We start from the raw sequence: 23,066 nt of genomic DNA on the forward strand, positions 1-23,066 counted from the left end.
CTCAGTATATATTAATAGATCTATGTAGATCTCAAGATAAATAGATATATATCTATTCTATAACATATTTATTATACATTAGATATATATTGATTTATAATCTATTTTGTTTTCTTTCATAACATCAATAATATGTCTCTATTCAATATAAATATTCATTAATCTATAAACTATAAATTTATTGTATACTAATTGAGGATTACATATTAATATGTAAATTACATATTCGATAAACCGATAAATGGTATATAGATTATCAAACTCTCAGTATATATTAATAGATCTATGTAGATCTCAAGGTAAGTAGATATATATATTCTGCAAAATATAAGGCTCAATGATATCACTATGCACTGTTGTCGAATTCGCTGTACGAAAAATGAATGCCCCAACACCGGGAGCCACGTTCATTTTACGAATCATCGCCGTATCTACCACGTTGCAACTTTATTAAGAAAGAGAACTGTAAAAACCTTTGACAACGCAAATGCAAAGGAAAACGAAGATCGCAAACAAGACCTTAAACCGTAAACCTTCGTACGAAGCAAAATCGTATACGATCTCATCGTAGGTGAAATCCTAAATTGCACGGGTCTCGACGAGGGTGTGAAGCAAGCCACTTTCAACACCTCGTTTGCAAAAGACCTTTGATGTTACCACAATGTTACGATCGCCCGGAGCCCCCGGCCAGAGAATCGACCTATAGATCCTGTCACTGTCGGGTTAATTCCTTTCCGCGCGTCGTTCTTTTCTCGACCGTTCGCCGCGAACTGCGTGGTCCTTTGGTCGCCTTTATTTATACACCCGGTCGCGCGTGAAAAACGGAAACGTCCAGCGTCGCGACGTTCAATTCCCGCGGAAAATCCGCGGTCACCGCGGACACTTAATTGCTTTTTCCTTCGCCCCGTCGGCGAATCTTCCCTTTGCCGCGCGGTCGAAGGCCCTCTCCAGCCTCTCGGGATCCTCTGTTTCTTCTCTCTCGTTAGCCTCTCATCCGCGCTTTATATTATCGGCCTAATCGTTCTCCTCTCTGTCCCGCCCCTCCCTTTCGTTCCACGACCGCCGGCTGAACTCACAGGAAGATCTCGGTTTCCTCTCTTTTGCTCCGTTCGTCGTTCTTCTTCCACGTTCTTCTCCCCGGCTGGCTCCGCGCCGCTTCCGTGTACATAATGCAGCCTGGATGCACGGGCTAATGTAAATTAAGCCGTGCATGCATATTAACTACGTGTTGTTCGCCCCGCGTAACGGATGCGCCGTGATATAATCTCACTGTAACACATTCGCGGGACGACGCGTTGAATTATTCGCGGCTACGTCCGCGGAACGGTACTTCGATGCGACGCGGTCGCGTTCGAGCTGCAGCGTTTTAACCGCGGCTAACGAGCCGAGGCGTCTCGACGCTCGCGAGAAGGATCGTTGGTCGCGTGACTGGGCCCCAAGCTTTTGAACACCACCGTGGAAAATTGCCACGATTGTCCCTTGCGTCGGATACTTCGAATTTTCAAGGCATGCAACTATATTTGCAGTTCCTTCTAATTTTAATTCAGGGCACGGCACATTTGGAACAGTCTACTTGTTGTTTGCATTTTGAAACATTAAAATCCTCCAATCCGTCCACGAGTTATGATATTTTAACCATACACATGAAACTTCAGGAGAATTTCATGATCAGATATTGTATTTTCGCTAAAGAATTTTTTTTCTCGAAAGTGAGTAGGATTTCGGGGGTATGTCTATTCACCAAAAATGATTGTAATTGACCCCTGGTACGAAGAATAATTTTTTTAGAACGATTTGAAATTTTTTAATTTTGATGAAAAACTTGACCACCTACTCGAATTTTTTTCTCGAAAACGCGTAGGATTTCGGGGGTATGTGTATTTATCAGAAATGATTATAATTGGCCCCTGCAACTAAAAATAATTTTTTCAGAACGATTTAAAACTTTTCTTTTTCAGGGTAACCAGACAGTTGTTGTCAGACATTATATTTTCAGTAATGAATTTTTTTCTCGAAACTGCGTAGAATTTCGAGGGTATGTCTATTCACCAAAGATGCTTGTAATTGACTCCCACAAACGAAAATAATTTTTCCAGAACGATTTGAAATTTTTTTCCCCGTCGAAAAATTTCACACCTTCTCGAATTTTTTTCTAGAAAGTGGGTAGGATTTAGGGGGTATGTCTATTCACCAAATATGCTTGTAATTGACCCCCGCGACCAAAAATAATTTTTCCAGAACGATTTGAAATTTTTGAATTTAATTGTTAATAACTTTTTAACGAAGTCTAACTCGATAACTTCGATTGTTACTTTAATTAAATCATTCTAACATAAACATAATAATAATTTAATTGTTAAAAGCGTATAATCCCGGTCTAAGTTCCATGAAATCATTTAAGTACGCAATATTGGCGTTCGAGCTACAAATTTTGTCCAAGGAAGCGAAAGATCGTAAAATAAAATATGCTTTCGCGAATCTTGAGCAACACCCCGGTACCAGACTCCGATTCCACGTATTTACTTTCTAGCAATGAATAATGCGACCGCCGATCGTTATGATAATGACCTTACAACGCACAAAATGCAATCAGTAGCGCTAGCTCATCGCACAACGAATCAGATTACCGGCTGTAATCGTATAATATTCTTTCCCAGCCGCTAATGAACCCGTACGCGCCACTCATTAGACACTGACGTTCAGGAAACAGTCTCGTATAATGAATGGTACACGTTTTTGCTCGCGGTGCTCGGTTGTCGGACAAATCATCGCGAATGAACGGCTACCTGGATGGTATCGTGATATCTGCGATCTTGGCGGCAATAATTTACAAACCAGATTAAGACACGTGCTATTACGATGCTGCGCGCTTTATCCGTTCACACATCGATTTTTCCTACGTTGTAATTTTACAATCGCTCACCGAGACCAACGCTGTATAGCAATATAATTGAAACAGGTGTTGCTGGATGCCTTCCGAAGTCTATCGACCGAACTGTTCATATTTTAATAACGCTCTCCAACGATCGACTGACAAGGAGAGATCACCGTACCACTTTCATTTTAACGATCTCTCGACGACAGAATCTATATTTCTAACGATACGCGTGAAATATTAAGCGTTTGACATTTTTAATGATACAATTGACTGAAATTGCTCGGTGTAACGAAAGAACAATTATTAGTTATTCTGAAGATTTCAACGCCTCCTCGCCCCAATGATTCCACGCACGTGCGTCGATTGAAAAATTGCGCTCGAGCACGGCACACCGGTTCCAGAGACAGTTAAATCGTCCTTGCAGTTTACGAGTCACTAGTCGGTTAAGCACTCGACTCCTCTGTAATGAACGTCAATTACCGTTAACCTTCGAACCAAGCTTTAATTCCGTGTTATTGCAAGAACTGTTATCGAGATACGCTATTACAATCCGTCTAAATACGCTTGGATTCCAGGGATACGTTTCCAAGTAACGTTTCTCAACTAAAAAGTTCCGACGGTAGAAAAGGAAATCAATCTGTTTTCAGCCGTCACGAAGCAATTCAACTTCTTCGATCCGTTACATCTGCAATAATTACTCGTCTTCATTGTTCTCCGCACGGCGAATCGATTCGAGACAAGCAATCACGCTCGCCTGTATTTGCAAGAAAATCTCATTTCCGTCCGCGTGTTCCAACGAAGTCGGACGATAAAAGCAACTTTCGACGCGTTAATCATAGGGATTGGGAAAGAAAACAAAGAGATGTTAGACTGACCGTAAAAAAACCTTCCAGTTTGCCGCGTTGTGTTCGCTTCCTAGCTCTCGACGAGCTCGTTCATAGCGGATGAATGCAACGCGATTAGAAGGTTCGACCGAACCGAGCGGATGAAAGCTCGCGAGCCACCCAGGGGTGCTTCCTGCGCTTACTGATAACTTGCTAATTAGCAGCGAACTTCGCGAGTTGCTTGTACTAGGGGATTACCGGCGACGAACATCGATGACGTTTATCGGAAAACGATCGATCCGTGTGCGTTCACTGCACCTTTTTCCCTAAAATGCATTCAGAACGCGAAACGAAAGCTTTCCTTGCGTCTCGTTTTCGAAATAATCCGGTTAGAAAATTTGTAGTGTTATACGAGTCATGTGTACTTGTGCACGATGACGCGTCTGTTCATTACTGGCTGTTTCTACTTACATGGATGTTCGACTCGAATACTATTCGCGACCTCGTCTACAGTTACTCCCACTCGTATTCCTACACTGGTAATTGTGTATTTGCTATAAATAACAGGAAACTTGTTCCTTATGAATTGTCACCCATGTATTTTTAGCAAACGTTGTTTATTGCACTGTGTTATTTTAATTTGTGAAGTAGTTTTATGATACTTCTATTTACTTACTTTTGTTTCTTATGAAATGATTCCCATTTATTTTTAATAAATGTTGTTTATTACACTGTGTTACTTTAACTTGTGAAGTAGTTTTATGATACTTTTACTTACTTACGTTTGTTTCATATGTATTCTTTCCCATTTATTTTTACCAAATGTTGCTTATTGCACTGTGCTATTTCAATTTGTGAAGTAATATTATGATACTTCCATTTACTTAGTTTTGTTTCTTATGAATTCTTTCCCATTTATTTTTACCAAATGTTGTTTATTACACTGTGTTATTTCAATTTGTGAAATAATTTTATGATACTTCTACTTACTTACGTTTGTTTCATATGTATTCTTTCCCATTTATTTTTACCAAATGTTGCTTATTGCACCGTGCTATTTCAATTTGTGAAGTAATATTATGATACTTCCATTTACTTAGTTTTGTTTCTTATGAATTCTTTCCCATTTATTATTACCAAATCTTGTTTATTACACTGTGCTATTTTAATTTGTGAAGTGGTTTTATGATACTTATATTTTCTTAGTTTTGTTTCATATGAATTCTTTCCCATTTATTTTTACCAAATGTTGTTTATTACACTGTGTTATTTCAATTTGTGAAATAATTTTATGATACTTCCATTTACTTACTTTTGTTTCTTATGAATTCTTTCCCATTTATTTTTACCAAACGTTGTTTATTACACTGTGTTACTTTAATTTGTGAAGTAATTTTATGATACTTCTACTTACTTACGTTTGTTTCATATGTATTCTTTCCCATTTATTTTTACCAAATGTTGTTTATTACACTGTGTTATACTTCTCCATTTACGAAGTGGTTTTCTTTTAAACATTAACAGGCAAGTATACCCAATTACAAAACCGATAGAGAGGTGTAATACAAACAGTATAAAATAACAATAATGCCAACAATACGCGGGTGTTCCCAAGCGGTCACCCATCCTGGTACTAACCGCGCCCAACGTTGCTTAACTTCGGTGATCTGAGACGAGAACCGGTGCTTTCAACGTGGCAGGATCGTTGACAAATGTTGTTTTCAATTTATTCAAACAGGGAACCCTTAAATATCTCAACGCGTGACACAAATGGACCCATACCAGTTTCAAAAACAACTCAATTGACAAGAAACAAGTTTTTCCCATTTGTAGAGAATCACCATTATAGTGTAAAGAATACGAGTGGGAGTAACTGGGTTTTCAAACCCGATTTTCTTGAAAGCTTAAAGTATTACTATTGACCCAAGTCTCCCCTATGTGCATGGTTTCAGAATATAGTTTGAAACAAATTACTTATTTCCCCACACATGCAAGTTCTATCACAACTCACGTTCCAAATTTATAGAATTAATGAAATGGAAACCTAGTAGAGGGTTGTCTCAACCCCTAAATATAACAATTTCTTATATTTCTGTACATCAAGTGCACTCTATAGTCTTTTAAAATTTAAAATTTTCCATAAATGCATAAACATCCTCAGTCTACTAATAACTTAAACATCTTCGATACATTTATTACACGATACATAAACTATGGAAATTAAGGAATGCAAGAATATTAAGGGCACCGGATCTGGTAGCTTCTTTTAAAGGAGGTGAAAGTCGGACAGTTTGGAACCGTTTCCGTGTCCATAAAAATGCAACAAATACGCGTACGTCGAGAATTTTTAATGCGTGACAGGCTCGCGTGTGATATCCTGTTCCTGCGTCGGTGGATCGTAGCGGGGAAAAATTTGCCCCGACGTATATTTAGACGCGCGACAAAGATTTATTAGAAACCGGACTGTCTGATAACCTCTCGACCTCTGACATATCAAGTACCGTCGCTGCTCGAAGGATCGGTAATAGATGCATGAACTCCTCACCTATCACGAAAGTTACGCCGGCTACCGCGTTTCCTCGAACAGGCGACGCGAACATTTCGGCGCATTTGAAAATGCCACTAACCGACAAATATAGCGTATTCGGACTGGGTCGGACGAGAAACTAGGCGTCTGACATTTCGAATGCAGAAAATACCGAATGTTATTATCGTACAACACGCAAATCTGTCCCGACACGCGAGCGTTATAACTTCGCTAATGGAAGCTATTAAGATACAAAATTGGAAACCTGCAACGGCGGTATCGGCAGATTTTTTCGAGAGGACCCAGATCAATTAAGAGATAAACAAATTGACGAATAAATTTGCCCACGATTATTTATTAGAATAGAATTTCAAACGAGACATCGAACCCTCCACTTAGCGGCGTTAAGTATGCTCGAGTGTTAAGATGAAAATAGCGACTTTCGTGATGAGGTCGTCGACATTAAACGCACACAGACCGACGTGCACTCGAAAACGTCTCTCGAGGTGCTAAAGGTCGAACAAGTGGGCTTGGTAATGAAAGTCGATGGTGCGTGACCTGACGAGTGTCGGTCAGAAACGGCCAACGCAAAAATTTCAATCGATTCACGGACACCTACTCCATGCCGATACTTAAGATTTCATATCGTTAAACTAGTTGCAACTTATGAGAAATATCTGATTCTTCAGAATGTCGTGAAATCGATTTGGACCCTATTAATCAACAATTGAACCAGTTCGAATTTGTTCACCAAACGACGAATCGTGAGTGCTATTGGTCAATTTTAGCCCACCATAAATCATATACAGGGTGTTCCTGAGAAAAATTTTAATGGGACACAAAATTGTAAGGTTGTCTATACGTCAGTAAGTATAGTTTTTCAAGCTGAGTGAGAAGCTTTACATGTTAATAACTTTTTAACGAATCAACAAGTTGGTATTCTTGATTTTCGTCTCATTTTGGCCTTTAAAATATCCCAGTAAAATTTTATATGCCGGATAATTGGACTATATCTACATATGAAGTGACAAAAATGAGGAATATAATCACAGATCTCTAGCCACACATTATATTTGCGGTTAGGAATTTTTTTCTCGAAAGTGCGTAGAATTTCGGGGGTATGTCTATTCACCAAAAATGCTTGTAATTTACCCCTGTAACTAAATATAATTTTTTTAGTATGATTTGAAATTTTTTACTTTCGTCTAAAAATTTCACACTTTCCCGAATTTTTTTCTCGGAAATGCGTAGGAATTCTGGGGTATGTCTATTTACCAAAAATGATTGTAACTAACCGCTGCAACTAAAAATAATTTTTTCAGAAAGATTTGAAATTTTTTAATTTTGTCGAAAAATTCCACACCTACACGAATTTTTTTCTCGAAAGTGGCTAGGATTTCGTGGATATGTCTATTCACCAAAAATAATTATAATTGGCTCCCACAACCAAAAATAATTTTTTCAGAACGATTTGAAATTTTTTTTTTCAGGGTAACCAGACAGTTCTGGTCAGACATTATATATTCAGTAATGAATTTTTTTCTCGAAACTGCGTAGGATTTCGGGATTATGTCTATTCACCAAAAATGTTTATAATTGACCCCTGCGACAAAAAATAATTTTTCCAGAATGCAGATTACCGTTCTGCCGCCAGAACTTTAAACATTAATAACTTTTCAACAAACCTCAATCAACAAATTCATATTCTTGATTTTCGTCTTATTTTGGCCTCTAGAACCATCTATTCAAATTTTGGGTGCCCAGATACCCCGTATAATAATACCACATGACTCGAACAAGAGGGTAACAAACTTTTATTGGAAAACCCTATATTTTCTGTGACTTCCAATTTCCAAGGAAACGATTTCGCCAACTTTTATTCCCACTGTTTTCCAATTTACGATGTCCCGTGGAAGCAGCAACAGTGTCCCGACTCGTATTCAGCCGCGACCGTCCTCCCCGAGAGCGGTGTCTGCAATTACGAGATTGCGAGCCGCATTTTACGAGCTTTCCCTAGGGAAGTTCCGCGATGACGAGCAAGTTACGAGATAGACTCCCGTCGTTCCGAAGCCGCGTAGAAGCCAAGTAGCCTTCGAGTTTAACCGTGGAAATTCACATCGCGGCGAAGAACGCGATGAAACCTCGAACGGCTGACGGTGCACGCAAATGAAGAGGATTTCGACGCGCCAGACGAGTCGTAAAGCGCCCACGTGTAAGATCGGAACGAACGTGGTAACCTTGGCTGCAATGCTAATTGCGAGAATTCTTTCCAGCCGTTTTATGGAGATCTTCCTGTGCCCAACGACACTGCCGCGGTAATCGTGTAACAAGATCAAATAGTTTCCAATTCGTAGGGACGAAATTTATTCCACCGATAGGGAAGGATGATTCGAAGTTCTCGCGTAACGGTACAGGTGTGTACAAATCCTATTTCAGGCGCGAGAGGAATTTATGATTCGAACGCCTGATGATACCGTGAAATCGTAAACTCTAAGAGAGACTTACTTTTGTATTTCTTCCCTTTGAATGGAAACGATTCGTTTTATGTCGGGGGGAACAAGCGGCAACCGAGCCTCGAAGATTTATAGCTAGAGAAGATGAATATAACAACGGTAGGCGAGAAATATGAAATGACACCGAGGTTTTATTGTGCTTGGATTACGGTTTATTCAATCGTCGATACACATACCATCCCACTGGAGTGAGTTTTCCGTGTTGCATACCGTATCGGTAGCCCGGAGTCGACGAACCTAAGATCAACGACCTCGAGATCATAGAATACAATACCGAAGCGTGTAAACGTTGGTTTGAAATTTCTAAATAGAAGAACCACGGAGTGATTTGGTTGTCGCCGAGCCAACCATCGAGGCTTTTCAGCGCGATCGTGCTGGGGAAACAGCCTCGGAGAAATACGCCCGTCGCGGCGGCGTCGAAATTGTTACCGTCAAAACAGCGATGGGTTTATTCCTTCCTCTCTACTAAGAAATAGAAAGACACGACTTTTCCAGAAGGTAAAAAGATCCAAGAGGCTGAACTTCGACGATACGTATAAAATAATCTTCGTTGCGTAATAATAATACGAAATCCTAGAAGCAAATAAACTGATCGTGAGAGTAATTAAACTTTTAGTTATATCAGTTCGTCGATGTCAGACCAAAGTCAGGATACAAAGTTTAAGTACCGAGGAATGTAAACGTTTCAACAGTCTCGAGGCACCCCAGGAGTTTAAAGTTCTCGTGGGAACCTGGAAGTTCTGAAAGCGCTAAGAGAGTACCCCTGAAACTTCTTTGGGGGGATAGAGTCATAGCAAATTTCTAAACAAACATGGAAGACAGTATAAATAATAGTAGTTGATATACTCGTCGGATGAAGGATGAAAAGCTGTTTAAAATGAGCATTTGTACAGGTCGATAGCGTAATTAGTTCCGAAGATATAGCGATTTTAAGTTGGATCGATAGGATTTTTAAACAGTTTGTTCAAATTCAATACCAAAGTTTAACAAAAATTTCAGCTTTATATTGATTTCTAATATCGTTAAATTATAAATAAAACAGTATAGAACGCATAAAATTTTTGTACCAGTCAGGTACTAGGGGAACTCCCCCTATCCCATGATTTTGGGAATCCCTCGTGCTTGATCCCACGAATTTTTGGTGTCAGGGCAAGTCCTCTGTATATGGTTTCCCCCATCACTGTATCAAATCCTCCTACAGTCTTCGACGTCGAGTCTCACGGTCCCGAGAACCTGGGGAACGAATCCCTTGACCTCAGACGTCCGTGCATAGCTCTACGACCCCGAGAATTCACCGTACGATCCCAAAGAACCTCGAACCCAAAAGACTCTTCCTATCTAGGATCGCTATTCTAAAATCCTCGGTGTCGAGTGTCGCGACACGTAGAGGATCCATAGTGTCCATTCGTCCCCTGATACTAAAGTCATAATCAGCAACCTGGCGACCTGGACAACTACCTGCTCAGCCTTTTGCCCTACAACCACGCGTGAGACTTGTGGTCAGGTATTCCAACCAAATGTAAACACCACGTGCCACCGTAGAATGACTCGAAGGCTGGGCAGTTTCGTTTGAATTTTAGGCTCACGCTGTTGGACGTTAAATCGTAGGGCAAGGGGTTAAAGCTAGTACCTCTCCTTGCAAGGCCAAAGCAATCTCTTCGCCTGAGAATTACCTTGTCCACGGCCGAAAGAGGAGTCTGGAAGAGGAGAAGATCGAAAGGCAAGGTGCGGTGACCTATCACCGAGCAGTCGGTTACACGCCAAGTCCCGACTATCGGCAGTAAGAGCGGCAAGAGTGACTCATCCGCTCGTAACACGCCGCGCACCACCGTTCTCCTCTCGTTCCTTCAACCTCACGCTCATTCCGCTCGGTTCCACTTGGCTCCACGGCGATGCAACGCGTCGCGATATCGCTTTTCCCGGCTCCTAGAAGCGTCTGGTCTAGGCGAACCGTCTGCTCTGGCTGCGTTTCGCGCTTGAAAAAAGCTGCTCGGCCAGCCGGCGCGTCTGCCCCTGGACGACCCGTCGACGTTGCGACATCTATTACGCGGGTAGCCTCTCTGAAGGTGTTGCCAGCGTATTGTTCACCGTCCCGGGACAACGAGCGTAATAGTGGTCTTGTAGCGCCGTTTTGCGGCGAATTTTACACGCTTGGTTCTCTTTGTACGCGATGCTTGTCTCGCTAGGACGTTCGTGGAAAATGTATCTCGTTATGCGTAATTGCCTTCTTTTAATCTCTCCCGTCGGGAATTTCATCGAAAAATCGAGCTACGTTGCTCAATTTAGACCATTTTCAAATTGAGACTGCTGGATGTTGCAGAAATCATCTCCATGATGCTCAATTTAAACCATTTTTAAATTGAGACTGTTGGATGTTACAAAAATCATCTCCAGTGACAACATAATGTCTAAAGTTTCTCACTGGAGAAAAAAATGGCGAAAAGTTATTCCTACCGACGAGAAACGTTTCAATTTGGATGGCCCAGATGGGATTATTATTCCAAGATATTATTTCCACGATTTCAGGAAGGAAGAGCAGATTTTAAGTCGCAATCAAATGGGTGGGGGTTGGAGGTTCGACGATAGAATCGCGTAATACAAATTAATATTTAATTGTTAAATTAATTATTCCGGTTGCGCTTTCGACGTTACCTAGAAATTGATACAGGCTGAATGCATCGGTGGAGATGCTACGAAATAGAATCTCGAAGGAATATAGCCCCGATTGTTGCATCGAAATAATAAGAGGACGAGGAATAGATACGAGATTGACTACCTTTCGTTCCGGGATGAAACAGAAATCGTGATGGACCGATTACTAACACTCGTTGCGCTAGTTGTACCTCGGTTTACCAGCGATATTTTGAGTGACGTTTAAAATTACTTCGTGCCAACCGACCAGAGGTTTCCTGCTAACGCGAACCAGGCTGTGGCGTGCGCGAAGATCGTACCGCGGTTAATTTTCTCGAATTTTACGATAAACTTTTAAAAGCCACGGGGACCGGGTTCAGAGTTCAGAACCGAGAACTCGAATTTTCATAAAAATTCTACACGCGTCACCCAGTTACATTAGAAGTTTTATTTCCTCAAGTCTTATCTTTTAAGAGCACGCAGCACAAGTTGTTGACCAATTAAGAACCATCAGAATAAAAGTTTCGTACCTAATTTTTTTTTACCGAATATGCCATTTAACAGTAACTTTACTATTCTTTAATTTTTAAAATAAACTTTTCATCGTGTTTTAAACATAACACACGCAGTATTACGAGTAAATCAACGAAAATAATGTTACTTTCAGCTATCCTCTCATTTTCCCCGCCATTCTGTCTCATTAGCCGGGGCTGCCGACTAAAAGGCGACTAAATAAGAACCTAGAGAGCCGAGAGAGTCGCTCCGGCCGCGTGACCTCTTCCGTTTCACGTTTTATCGATGTCCAACGCGATCGAAGATCGCTTCCCCTGCTTTTCGTCCGATTTTAACCGCTGTTGCGGCAATCTGTTACAGAAATAATGCAGCTTAACCCCGCGGTTCGCTCGGTTATCATATTTCACGGTGCTCGTACGAATTATCTCGTGCGTCGAGCTAAACGAGTCTGTCGACGCTTCCAACCCCCCACCGATCCGACACTGTCAATTAGAAAAAAAATTGTTTCAAAGCTGTTCCCGTGCACGGCAGTTCGTCCCTGTTTTTTCAACGAATTAAACGACGGCACCGAGCGGCTTGTATCCGACGATAATTACGTGTGACGTCGTTTTTCCAGCCCCGACGTAGAGTTCGAGAGAGCCTGGTCGACACGCACCGTCCGCTTCGTTGAACTTGTTGCGCTTCGTGCTTCAAAAAGGTTGCTCGATCAACCGGTATGTCTGGTCGAGAAACGTACCGGTGCTTCACTCGCGGACGAAACGAGCAAACCGAGATATTCGACTAGCCTCGTCGTCTCGACGTCGAATTGATCGCGAATCGACAGGGATTACCCGACGATGGATCCTCCGACGAAACGCAAATTTGATTTTTCGAGTGCCTTTGACTTTTTCGGGACTCGATTGCGTCTACGGGGAACCTAACAGTCGTGGACTAGAATCGTGTGTGGGAATATTAGCGTTACGTGGGGTGAATCCTGATGTAACGTGCACCTTTGGGATCGAGGAATCACTGAGAAGAGTTTGTGAAATGCTAGTGAAATGTGGTTGCTAATAATTGGTCCAAATTATGAGCTTTGAAGAGGGTTGTCTCAACCCCTAAATATAATAATTCCCATCTTGCTTGAATTCTTAAATTTTTTAGTATTAAGTGCATTCTGTAGTCAAATTTCCCATAAATGCATAAACATCCTCAGTCGAATTATGAGTATAGAATTTCTTGTTAGATCGTTCAATTGACAATTAGAAACTAGCATACCCACTAATAGAATTTATTTTGAAATTCGAGAATCCTATCTAGATTTACTTTCTTTAACATCTAATCTCGAGAATTAATTTTATTGGCTCCTCAAAGAAAAATCTATCCTGGTTTTGAACCCTCAATAAATCATTTTTATTTGATTTGCTGAATACAAATATTAAAGAAAGTCTCAAAAACACTATGAAGCGATATTACTAAGCGTTATGCATCGTATGATTATAACCTCTACATCACAGAATCTCGAAGTAAAAGTAAAGAAAATAACGCCATAAAACAATGTTTCTCGTACATATTATTAGTGCAGCGTATGATTACGAACCTCTACGTCACACAGTATCAGAAAGAGGTTGTCATCCAGGGAGAAAAACGAAGAAAATAACAGTTGCCACGGCTCAGCGAAACATGCAGGTATTATTAGTACAACTTACGGTTATACAGCTTTTTTGTGATATATTGTCAAAGTGACAAGCGACCCAGCGTGTTTATAAACTGGAACGAACTCTTTTCCCCGTTGTGCACCGATACCACTGCGAATGGCACGGCCAGTAAATTAAAAATTAAAGCTTAGCATAAGAAACGATTTGATTGATCGTTTATGTCGCTCGAAAGACGAGTAATTTGAATAATGCATCTCGATGCTTAATGGACTGTTTAATAACCATTTCAATGCTGACAACAGTCGGTAAATTGCTTTGAGACCTGTCCAAGAAACAGCATGCAAATTCGCGGTTTCGTTTATGGCATTGCAGATAATGTGCACAACAAGCGGATGGAAATACAGATGGACGGATACCTGAGTGCAACTGGATTAATTAATTCACCTTAGAATGATCTCACGTGTCTGCTGTATGACGACTCGTATGAATTATTAAAACGTTTCTGTTCGATGCGTCTAATCTGGTTGCAGTGTGTTCATCGACAAGCATCGTAATAATTACAATACTATGTTTAGAATTCCATTAGACGTGAAATGTAAAATGCAAATAAAAATCCACCAGAGTATGCTACTCTCACTGTCAATACACAAAACAATTTCTCACGAGATAAATTATTTACGACTAAGGGGTTGCTTTAGGTGATTCTACGTGCAGAAATAATACGAAAATGTGGAATAAAATCAAATAATGCAGCAATCAATTTGTCAAGAGAAATCATTCAATTGTTTGAGGAATAAGACGGTTATTCGAAAGTAAAACCAAATTTTTGTTTCCCCATTTTGTCTCAGCTCTAAGTAATCTATCACCATATTTACCAAGTTTGTATTAAACGAGAAAGATCTATTTAAATGGTGGTTTAAAGACCCATAACAAATATTCTACTTTACTGAACGTTAATAAAATCAAACAATGCACCAAGTAATTTGTCAACAGAAATCCATGATAAAGAAGAGATTAAGATCAAGTTTGTACTGTTCCAAACAAACATGATCATACAAGATTCAATTGTTTGAGGAATAAGACGGTTATTCGAAAGTAAAACCAAATTTTAGTTTCCCCATTTCGTCTCAGCTCTACGTAATCTTTCACCATATTTATCAAGTTTGTATTAAACAAGAAAGATTTATTTAAATGGTGATTTAAAGAGCCATAACAAATATTCTACTTTGCCAAACGTAATCTCTGCGGAGGAAATATCGAGATAATAACGAACGACTCGTATAAAGCACGAGATTCGCGCGAGGGGCGGTTAACGATTGAAGAAGTCGCGCTATCAGTTATCTTTAAGCTCGATGTTTCTCATCGTCGAGCCTTTCTTACGTCCAACAGCCCCGACAGTTTCGGTTTTGCGGCTCGTTTTAGGACCGAAGTCCAGACTCGACGTCTGCTGACCGGTCCGGTGAATTTGCGGCGTTTCGTGGTTCGAAAAGGCTGCTCGTCCAGGCGGTAAGTCTAGACCGAAACGACAGGTCACTCGTGAATGGAGCCGATGGACCAGCGTCGCGCCGATATTTTGCCGCGTCTACAATAGAGCAATTTTTCGGCCCTGTCGTCCGCACGCTTCTAGAAACTATTTCTCGATGATTTTACGGTCGAAAGTTCCTTTTAAAGGCGTTCGACTGGAAAGTAACATTGTTTAAGGAGGTTCCTACCAGCAGAATTACGCGATCTAGGTACGATTTTACAAGCAGAACATTCAAAAATTATATATCACGATGAAATAATTTTCTTTTCCCTTTTATATTTATTCAAAATATTAAAGAATGTACAGGGTGTTCGGCAATCCTTGGGAAAACTTTAATGAGAGATTCTAGAGGCCAAAATAAGACGAAAATCAAGAATACCAATTTGTTGATTGAGGCTTTGTTAGGAAGTTATTAACGTTTAAAGTACCGTTAGTATTGAATTTTTTTCTCAAAAATGAACAGGATTTCGGGGGTATGTCTATTCACCAAAAATGATTGTAATTTACCCCTGTTACAAGAAATATTTTTTTTCGAATCATTTGAAATTTTTTAATTTTGTCGAAAAATTTGCCCTCCACTGAAATTTTTATCTGGAATGTGGGTAGGATTTCGGGGGTATGTCTATTGACCAAAAATGAGTGCAATTAGCTCACCTAGCTAAAAATAATTTTTTTAGAACGATTTAAAATTTTTTGTTTTCGCCCAAAAATTTAGGCACTTATTGAATTTTTTTCTCGAATCTGGTTAGGATTTCGAGGGTATGTCCATTCACCAAACATAATTGTAATTAACCCCCGCAACTAAAAATAATTTTTTCAGAATGATTTGAAATTTTTTAATAACTTTTTAACGAAGACTCAGTCAAGAAATTGATATTCTTGATTGTCGTCTTACTTTGGCCTTTAGAATTTTCTATTAAAATTTTTCCCAGGTGTGGTCGAACACTCTGTATATTTGTAAATTCTTCATTTACAAAAAAATAATTCTCTTTTCCTTTCTATAATCATTTAAAGTATTAAAGAAAATATAAATGGACTCCCGAGGTCCATTTTTACCCAAACCTCCAAATGACCAGTTTTTCACTGAATTTTTGTATTACTATATTTTTATTATCCTTTATTGTCAGGAGTCCATGTTTTGCTACTACTGTTCAATGAAGATTAAAATGAATAGTTTCCATGGGTCAACGTGGACCCAGAGGCCTCCGTGTTTTTTGCATACAGAAAAAGAATATGTTTGCTAACGAGATAATGGATTTCAGAAAAGTTAGCTAGTTTTAAATGTCATTTTTTAACACGGCATTTAAATCTTCTAATCTAGTCGAAGAAAAATTGACCAGAGGGATCAGAAGAACCGACGTATTATAAAAAATAAAATATAACGCGTCTTGAGCGAACGTGGCGAAGATGGGCGAAAGTAGTGGGCGATTTTCGTACAGGAACTTACATCCTGCCCTTTGGACACGCATAATTTAACGCGGGTCAGCCACGCGAACAGGACAATCTGTTCATCCGCTTCTTCTTGGTCAAGGAGAACACGGACTTCCTTTGCCCGAACGACGCGCCGCATAATTAGAGAATGTGGCGTCGCGAAATGGAAATACCGGCGAGGGCGGTCGCCTTGTAATCAGCTAATTACCGTCGGAATTGTGCGTCGACTGCGAATCGGTTATCCTTTTGTTTGCACTTCGCTTGCTGGTTGCAGCCAAGCAGAACTTGGCGAGAACCCTTCGTGTGTTACGTCGCGACGACGGTGCTTTGAAAACAGATACGCAGGTGGAAACACTCGTTTGCGGCCAAGCTGAATCTTTGTCATTTACTTACCTGCGTAATTAGAAAGCTCGACGCGCCGGAATCTCACCAACCCGTCGCTTAGTCCGTTATTAACCCCTTAACGTACGATTTAATGTAATTTTTCAAACGTATACTATTCAATTTTGTTTAAAGCTGTACAATGGCCACGAAGGAGAATTTGTTTTACGAATACCGCGTGAATGTAAAAATGTGTCGATTTTAATTTAGAAGACTTGATGACGAGTTGCTTCATGATTGTGAAACTTGACATCAAGAACTTGTTACGAATCAGGCTCGTTATTGTATGGCAAAGGGTTAACGCTTGAAGAATTTTAAATAAAATTACTATTACGAATACCTCGACGTTTGGAAATTTTTTAAAATACTAAAATTTCTTTTTTTAAAGCCTCATAACACCTACACAAAGTCTTCAAACTATTCGAATTCACTTCGAACTCGGAGTGTTTCTAAACGAATCCTAACGCTTGAAAAATTTTAAATAAAATTACTATTGCGAATACCTCGACGTTTGGAAATTTTAATTAGGAACATTCCAATTTAAAATACTAAAACTTCATTTCTTTAAAGCCTTGTAGCACCTAAACAAAGTTTCCATCCAGGACAAAAATAACCATCGTAGAAAGATCACGGGCCAAAGTTCACGAATTTTTTATTAACCTCGAAACGTTGAAATGATTTAAGAAAATTCTCCATCTCAAAATTTGCACCGAAAAATTAATTTCATTATCAATATTACAGAACAGAGGAACGAGGACGTATTATTAGCACTTTCTCGAACATTTCGAAGCGTCGAAGAACAGAGAAACGCGGAGGTGGTGGAAATTTTGATCGACAGCGATATTTTCCTGCGTTAATATCTACGCGTGAGTGAAGTGAAATTGCTTTCGAGCAATTACGTCGAGGCAAATACAGTGCTTCTGTACGGAAGGTCGAACCGATCGTTGTTAAAACGCACATGCCACGAGCACGCGGCGAACTCGGTGACTGCATTTTGAACGGCATCCGGAACGAAGGGAATACAACGTGATTGCATTCCGCGATGGTTAATCCACGTATGTATATCATTACGCCTCGATCGCGGCTGCGGTTCGACAAACTCGCTGCGCCGATATACCGATTTCGAGCGTAAATTTTCTGGAAGCGAACGTTTCAGAAAATCATTTCGCGGCCTCTGCGAAACGCGGAATTTCTCACGCTCGAGCGGACTGATTCAGCGGTACGTCGAGTGGAAATCCCGTGGGACCTCGCCAGATGTCCCGGGAGATCCTGGGCAATTCATACGAGCATGAATGTCTGAAACCACGGGCGTACAACAGACCCTGCACCGAACTATACGCGTAAAACATCCCTTAACCCCTTGACGCTCAGATATTTTTCAGATTTACGGTCCCAAATGCTCAAACTTTCCCTAAATTCGTGTATTATAAATGTAATATGTTCTTTTTTTGCATCTCTAATGGTGTACTTTTGCCAAGAGACAGATTATCTCTCTGTATTCTATACAGGGTGGTCCACCTAAATATCTCCTCTAATTGTGAGGGTACAAAAAATATTTTGTATGCTATTTGAATGGTTTGAAAAAATCCTTCTTTTGCAACAAAATTTTTTTCGGAGTTTACAAGGTTATCGATGTTTTTTTGCGTATAATTGTATAATATTTTTTATTGCATTGTGTAGCTGATATAAAAATACGTTCAGGTATGTACCTTACATGACCTTGAAATGACCTTTGAGATCGAAAATTAAATGGAAACGAAAAACTTTTGTCTATCGATGCAATAAAAAATATTATACAATTAATTTAACAGTACATTCTTAAATATATATATTTTCAAAAAATAGAATAAAAAAAGATTGATTATTTTGAGGTCTCTCCTGAGACTGCCCCCTTAATAACATGCTTGTCCAAAGGAAGATACTTCAAATTTTCCTCAAACTATAAGAATGCTTACCATAAATTTTTTAAATTTAACAGTACATTCTTAAATATATGTACTTTCAAAAAAAGATTGATTTTTTTGAGGTCTCACATGAAATTGCCCCCTTAATAGCCTACATGTCCAAAAGGAGATACTTCAAATTTTCCTCGAACTATAAGAATGTTTATCATAAATTTTTGTGTAAAGATATGACCTCTTTTCCCTCGAATAGGAGCCATTTTCAACCGTAAATAAACGATAGGATGCAGAAAATATTTACAAAACGATATCGAAACTATTCAATAAAACATCGAACGAACATCAATATTCGATAAGCTACCTCGAGCACTTTCAATTAATAAATCAGTGCAAATTGTCATTGTATTCATGAGAAGCTTGCCCGTAACCGGGTTCCAAGCGTCCTCGATCGTTGTTCCGAGATCGTTCGCATTGTTGTATCGTCCGCGATTATTGCACGCGTCACGTACAAACCGAAACCATAAATTTTCCAGGAGGATCGAGGTCCGTTGAAAGAGTGTCTCGCGTGTTCTTTTCTTGCAGCCCGATGGCAACCGTGGCCCATGGGGAAACGGAATCCCGATAGCGGGCGACGTTTAATCGACGGATATTGCGCGTGAAACGAAACCGTGGCTCCGGCGATCCTCGCTCGAATTCGCGCGTGGAATTTGATTAGGGTCGAAACAAGAAGCCGAGAAAACGCGAGGCTCTCCGCGCTCGATCCTTAGATCAAACCAGTTTGCTGGCTCGGCGTGTCGGTGGGTAGCGGTAGCGCGATTCTTATCGACAAAATGGTCTGAATATTTGATCGATCCGACTCTCGTTCCGCTTGTAATCGATCCTTTCCTCGTTTGTAAAATCTGCCGGGCTCTGAAATATCGCCACACCTGCCGTTGCTACAGCCCCGCTGATTCGATCGCCATTTTACAACCGCCGCGGCCGCTATGGCTCTGTATCGATCTCCTGCAAGATGCTCGATAGATCTTGCTGGAAATGCTCCTTGTAGATTCCAATTTCAAGTTAGAAAATATTTATACTTCATCTGTGTACTAAAATCCATCGGTGTGAATTGCACGAATTTTCGAAGGTAGCAGTTTCATGTATGATCGATAGATCTCACTTTAAACGCCCCTTATCGATTCGAATTTCAAGTTAGAAAATATTTATGTTTCATCTATATATGAAAATTCATCGATATGAATTGTACGAATTTTCAGAGCTAGCAGTTTCATATACGATAGATCTCACTGTAAGAAAATATTTATATTTCATCCATTACTATAAATTATACAAACTCTCAAGGCAGTAATTTGAATTCGAGGTTACACAATTTTTATATTCGATCCATCACAATGGAGTTAATAATTTCTTTAATATATTTGGAGCCCAAGTGCTTCGATAAAAAAGTAAAATAAAATACACCTTTGTCAACAAACGCAACAGGTAAAAAGCACATTTGAAAACCAATTATCGGACCATTTATAGAAAAATCGATGTCATATAAACATAGCTCTCAATTTTTCTATTTTATCGATCTCGGTGGAGTTAATAGTTTCTTTAATATATTTAGATCCAAGTGCTTCCATAAAAAAATAAAACGAAATATCGTCACCTAACGCAACAGGTAAAAAGCACATTTGAAAACCAATCGTCGAACCATTTGTAGAAAAATCAATATAAACAAAGATCTCCTCTCTGTGTCTCTCTATGGTTTGTTTCCAAGCACGATAAAAGATTAACGAGCATCTCCAATCGCGTGACGCGTACCGCATTTAATTGTTACGGGTACAACTAGATCTCGTCCGGATTCCAGCGTCGCGTTTACCAGCGTCTATTCCCGAGCGGAACGATGTTTTCGCGGCGTGTTTCGAATTAACGACAACTCTTTCGCAAAATGTGTCCATAACGCGGCAAAGGGAATTATATATAGAAATCGTATAGCCGTCGTCGTCGTAGACGAGGAGACGAGGACTCTTTGAGAGAAAGGAAGTTGTTTTGTTGGCTCGCCACCGAACCCGGCATTATCTTATTGCAGATGCTTGTTGTCGCGTGCGAACGTACGCGAATTTTCAACGGTCTATAGCGCGTAAAGGAACTGGAGGTTTCGAGAACATATGGAATTACCGGGAGTACGATGGACGAATTGAACGGGTCCGTGGAACAGCTGCTACCACACGCACAGCACGTGGAACTCGACGCGTACAATTATAGGTTGCTCTACCTATACAAATAGCTGGCAATTTCGCGGAAAGCGAAATGCACGATCGAACGAACCGCCGAGGACGCTCGGGCATTAAAATCGACCGCTGAAGAGCCTCCGATTCGAAGGTGCAAAGCGCTCTCTTCAACGTGGACTCGTTCAAATTAAAAAAATTCATCCATTGACCCTTTGCACTTTGAATTCTATTTCAATTTTGTTATCAGCAGCACCCAACGCTTTTACGTGTTTTATTTGAAGTCTATGTTGACTAAAGAATAGGGTGTTTTATTGGAAATTTGCGTTATTTAAAAAATAAGGCAATTTAAACAAATTCAATTAAATATCTGTTCTTGTATTTTGTAATTTTCAAGTGTATGATATCTCTTTGATACTTGGTCAAATGTCGAGTGGGAGTGCAAAGGGTTGAACAGTGGACCTTAATTTTAGTAAATTAAAGTACATTTATATCCACACGAAGCACACGTCGATAGTGTTTTGTCATTATTTTTTATTATTCGTTGATATATTCGTTCTTTTTGGGGGGGTTCATTTTTAGAAAAAATGAGTTAATGATAGTTTTACTAAATATACTCTCACTTCTCTATGAACTGTGTATGCTGTCTTGGAAAGCTTACAAAAATGTCTGAATTATATTATTGTAGAATTTGAACCTTCTATTAAGGAGTTTCAACAAAGATTTCAATATCATTTTCCGGTATATGAAGTTACGATTTTAGATTTAATAATTACACATATAACACACAATATAAACCAAATAGAAATAAACAAATAAAAACGATACTGTTGAAGTACCACTTTGCACACTGAAATATACTATTCAGCCACCCCTGGGAGAAATTTTAATGGAAGATTCTAGAGGCCAAAATAAGACGAAAATCAAGAATACTAATTTGTTAATGGAGGCTTCTTTAAAAAATTATTAACGTTTAAAGTTCCGCCCGTAATGTATTTTTTTTCTCGAAAATGCGCAGGATTCCGGGGGTATGTCTCTTGACCAAATATGATTGTAAGTGGCCCTCGCAACCGAAAATAATTTTTCCAGAACGATTTGAAATTTTTTAATTTCGTCGAAAAATTTCGCATCTTCTCGAATTTTTTTTCTCGAAAATGCGCAGGATTTCTGGGGTATGTCTCTTGACCAAAAATAATTGTAATTCACCCCCACAACCGAAAATAATTTTTCCAGCACGATTTGAAATTTTTTTTTCGCCGAAAAATTTCAGTACCTCTTCGAATTTTTTTCGCTAAAGTGGGTAGGATTTCAGGGGTATGTGTATTCACCGAAAATGATTGTAATTGAGCCCCACAACCAAAAATAATTTTTTCAGAATGATTTGAAATTTTTTAATAACTTTTTAACTCAATCAACAAATTGATATTCTTGATTTTCGTCTTATTTCGACCTGTGAAATCTCCCATTAAAATTTTTGCTAGAGGTGGCCGATCACCCTGTGTATAGAGAACATGAATTGTATACAAAATTTAATCCATTTAAGTTAAATAATTCATTGTCTTTTTATTGAATTTAAAAGGAAAATTTATAATATAATTAATGCAATAACAATAATGTCAGTCATGCATAATTTTATACCCATAAATGGATTAAATTGTATTTGATTTTTCAATCAAAAATTCAAATTTTTAATTTATTATTAAATTCTATCATAAAGTAATACAGTACTGAATTTTATGGCATACAGTGTTATGCTAATTCTCATTTAATAACAAAATAATGGTCCAGCAATATGATAGTACCGCCATAAGTTGAAAACAATTTCTATCAGTAATCAAAAGTTCATTAACCACGATGAATGGAGGCAGAAAAATTACACGAAACCGACGTTATCGTATCGAATTGCTTCGTAAAGCTCGATAATAGCACCACAAGACAAAGGAAATAATAGCTACTAAATAAAACTTTGATGGAGAAGCGTTCACAACCGTGTGAATACTGAAACTCGAACCGAGAACTCGCCTAATTAATGTTTCCTTCTTCGCCGTAAGAACAAACAAAATTAAGATCACAGGATGTGTGAAAGTTGGAACGT

At 39.3% G+C, this 23,066-nt stretch overlaps 1 protein-coding gene and 1 non-coding gene across 3 annotated transcripts in view; both read right to left on the reverse strand.

The window, feature by feature from the left end:
• LOC122395922 overlaps window positions 1-23,066 on the reverse strand; it is a 520,523-nt gene that overhangs the window by 417,844 nt on the left and 79,613 nt on the right. The window lies entirely within an intron of this gene.
• Window positions 5,291-5,412, reverse strand: LOC122396023. Its single transcript, XR_006259006.1, has one exon. It is a non-coding gene; the product is annotated as a 5S ribosomal RNA (ribosomal RNA).

The sequence above is a fragment of the Colletes gigas genome, unplaced genomic scaffold, assembly GCF_013123115.1.
Source record: "Colletes gigas isolate AHSC1104 unplaced genomic scaffold, ASM1312311v1 Colletes_gigas_Sc00006, whole genome shotgun sequence".
Lineage (NCBI taxonomy): Eukaryota > Metazoa > Arthropoda > Insecta > Hymenoptera > Colletidae > Colletes > Colletes gigas.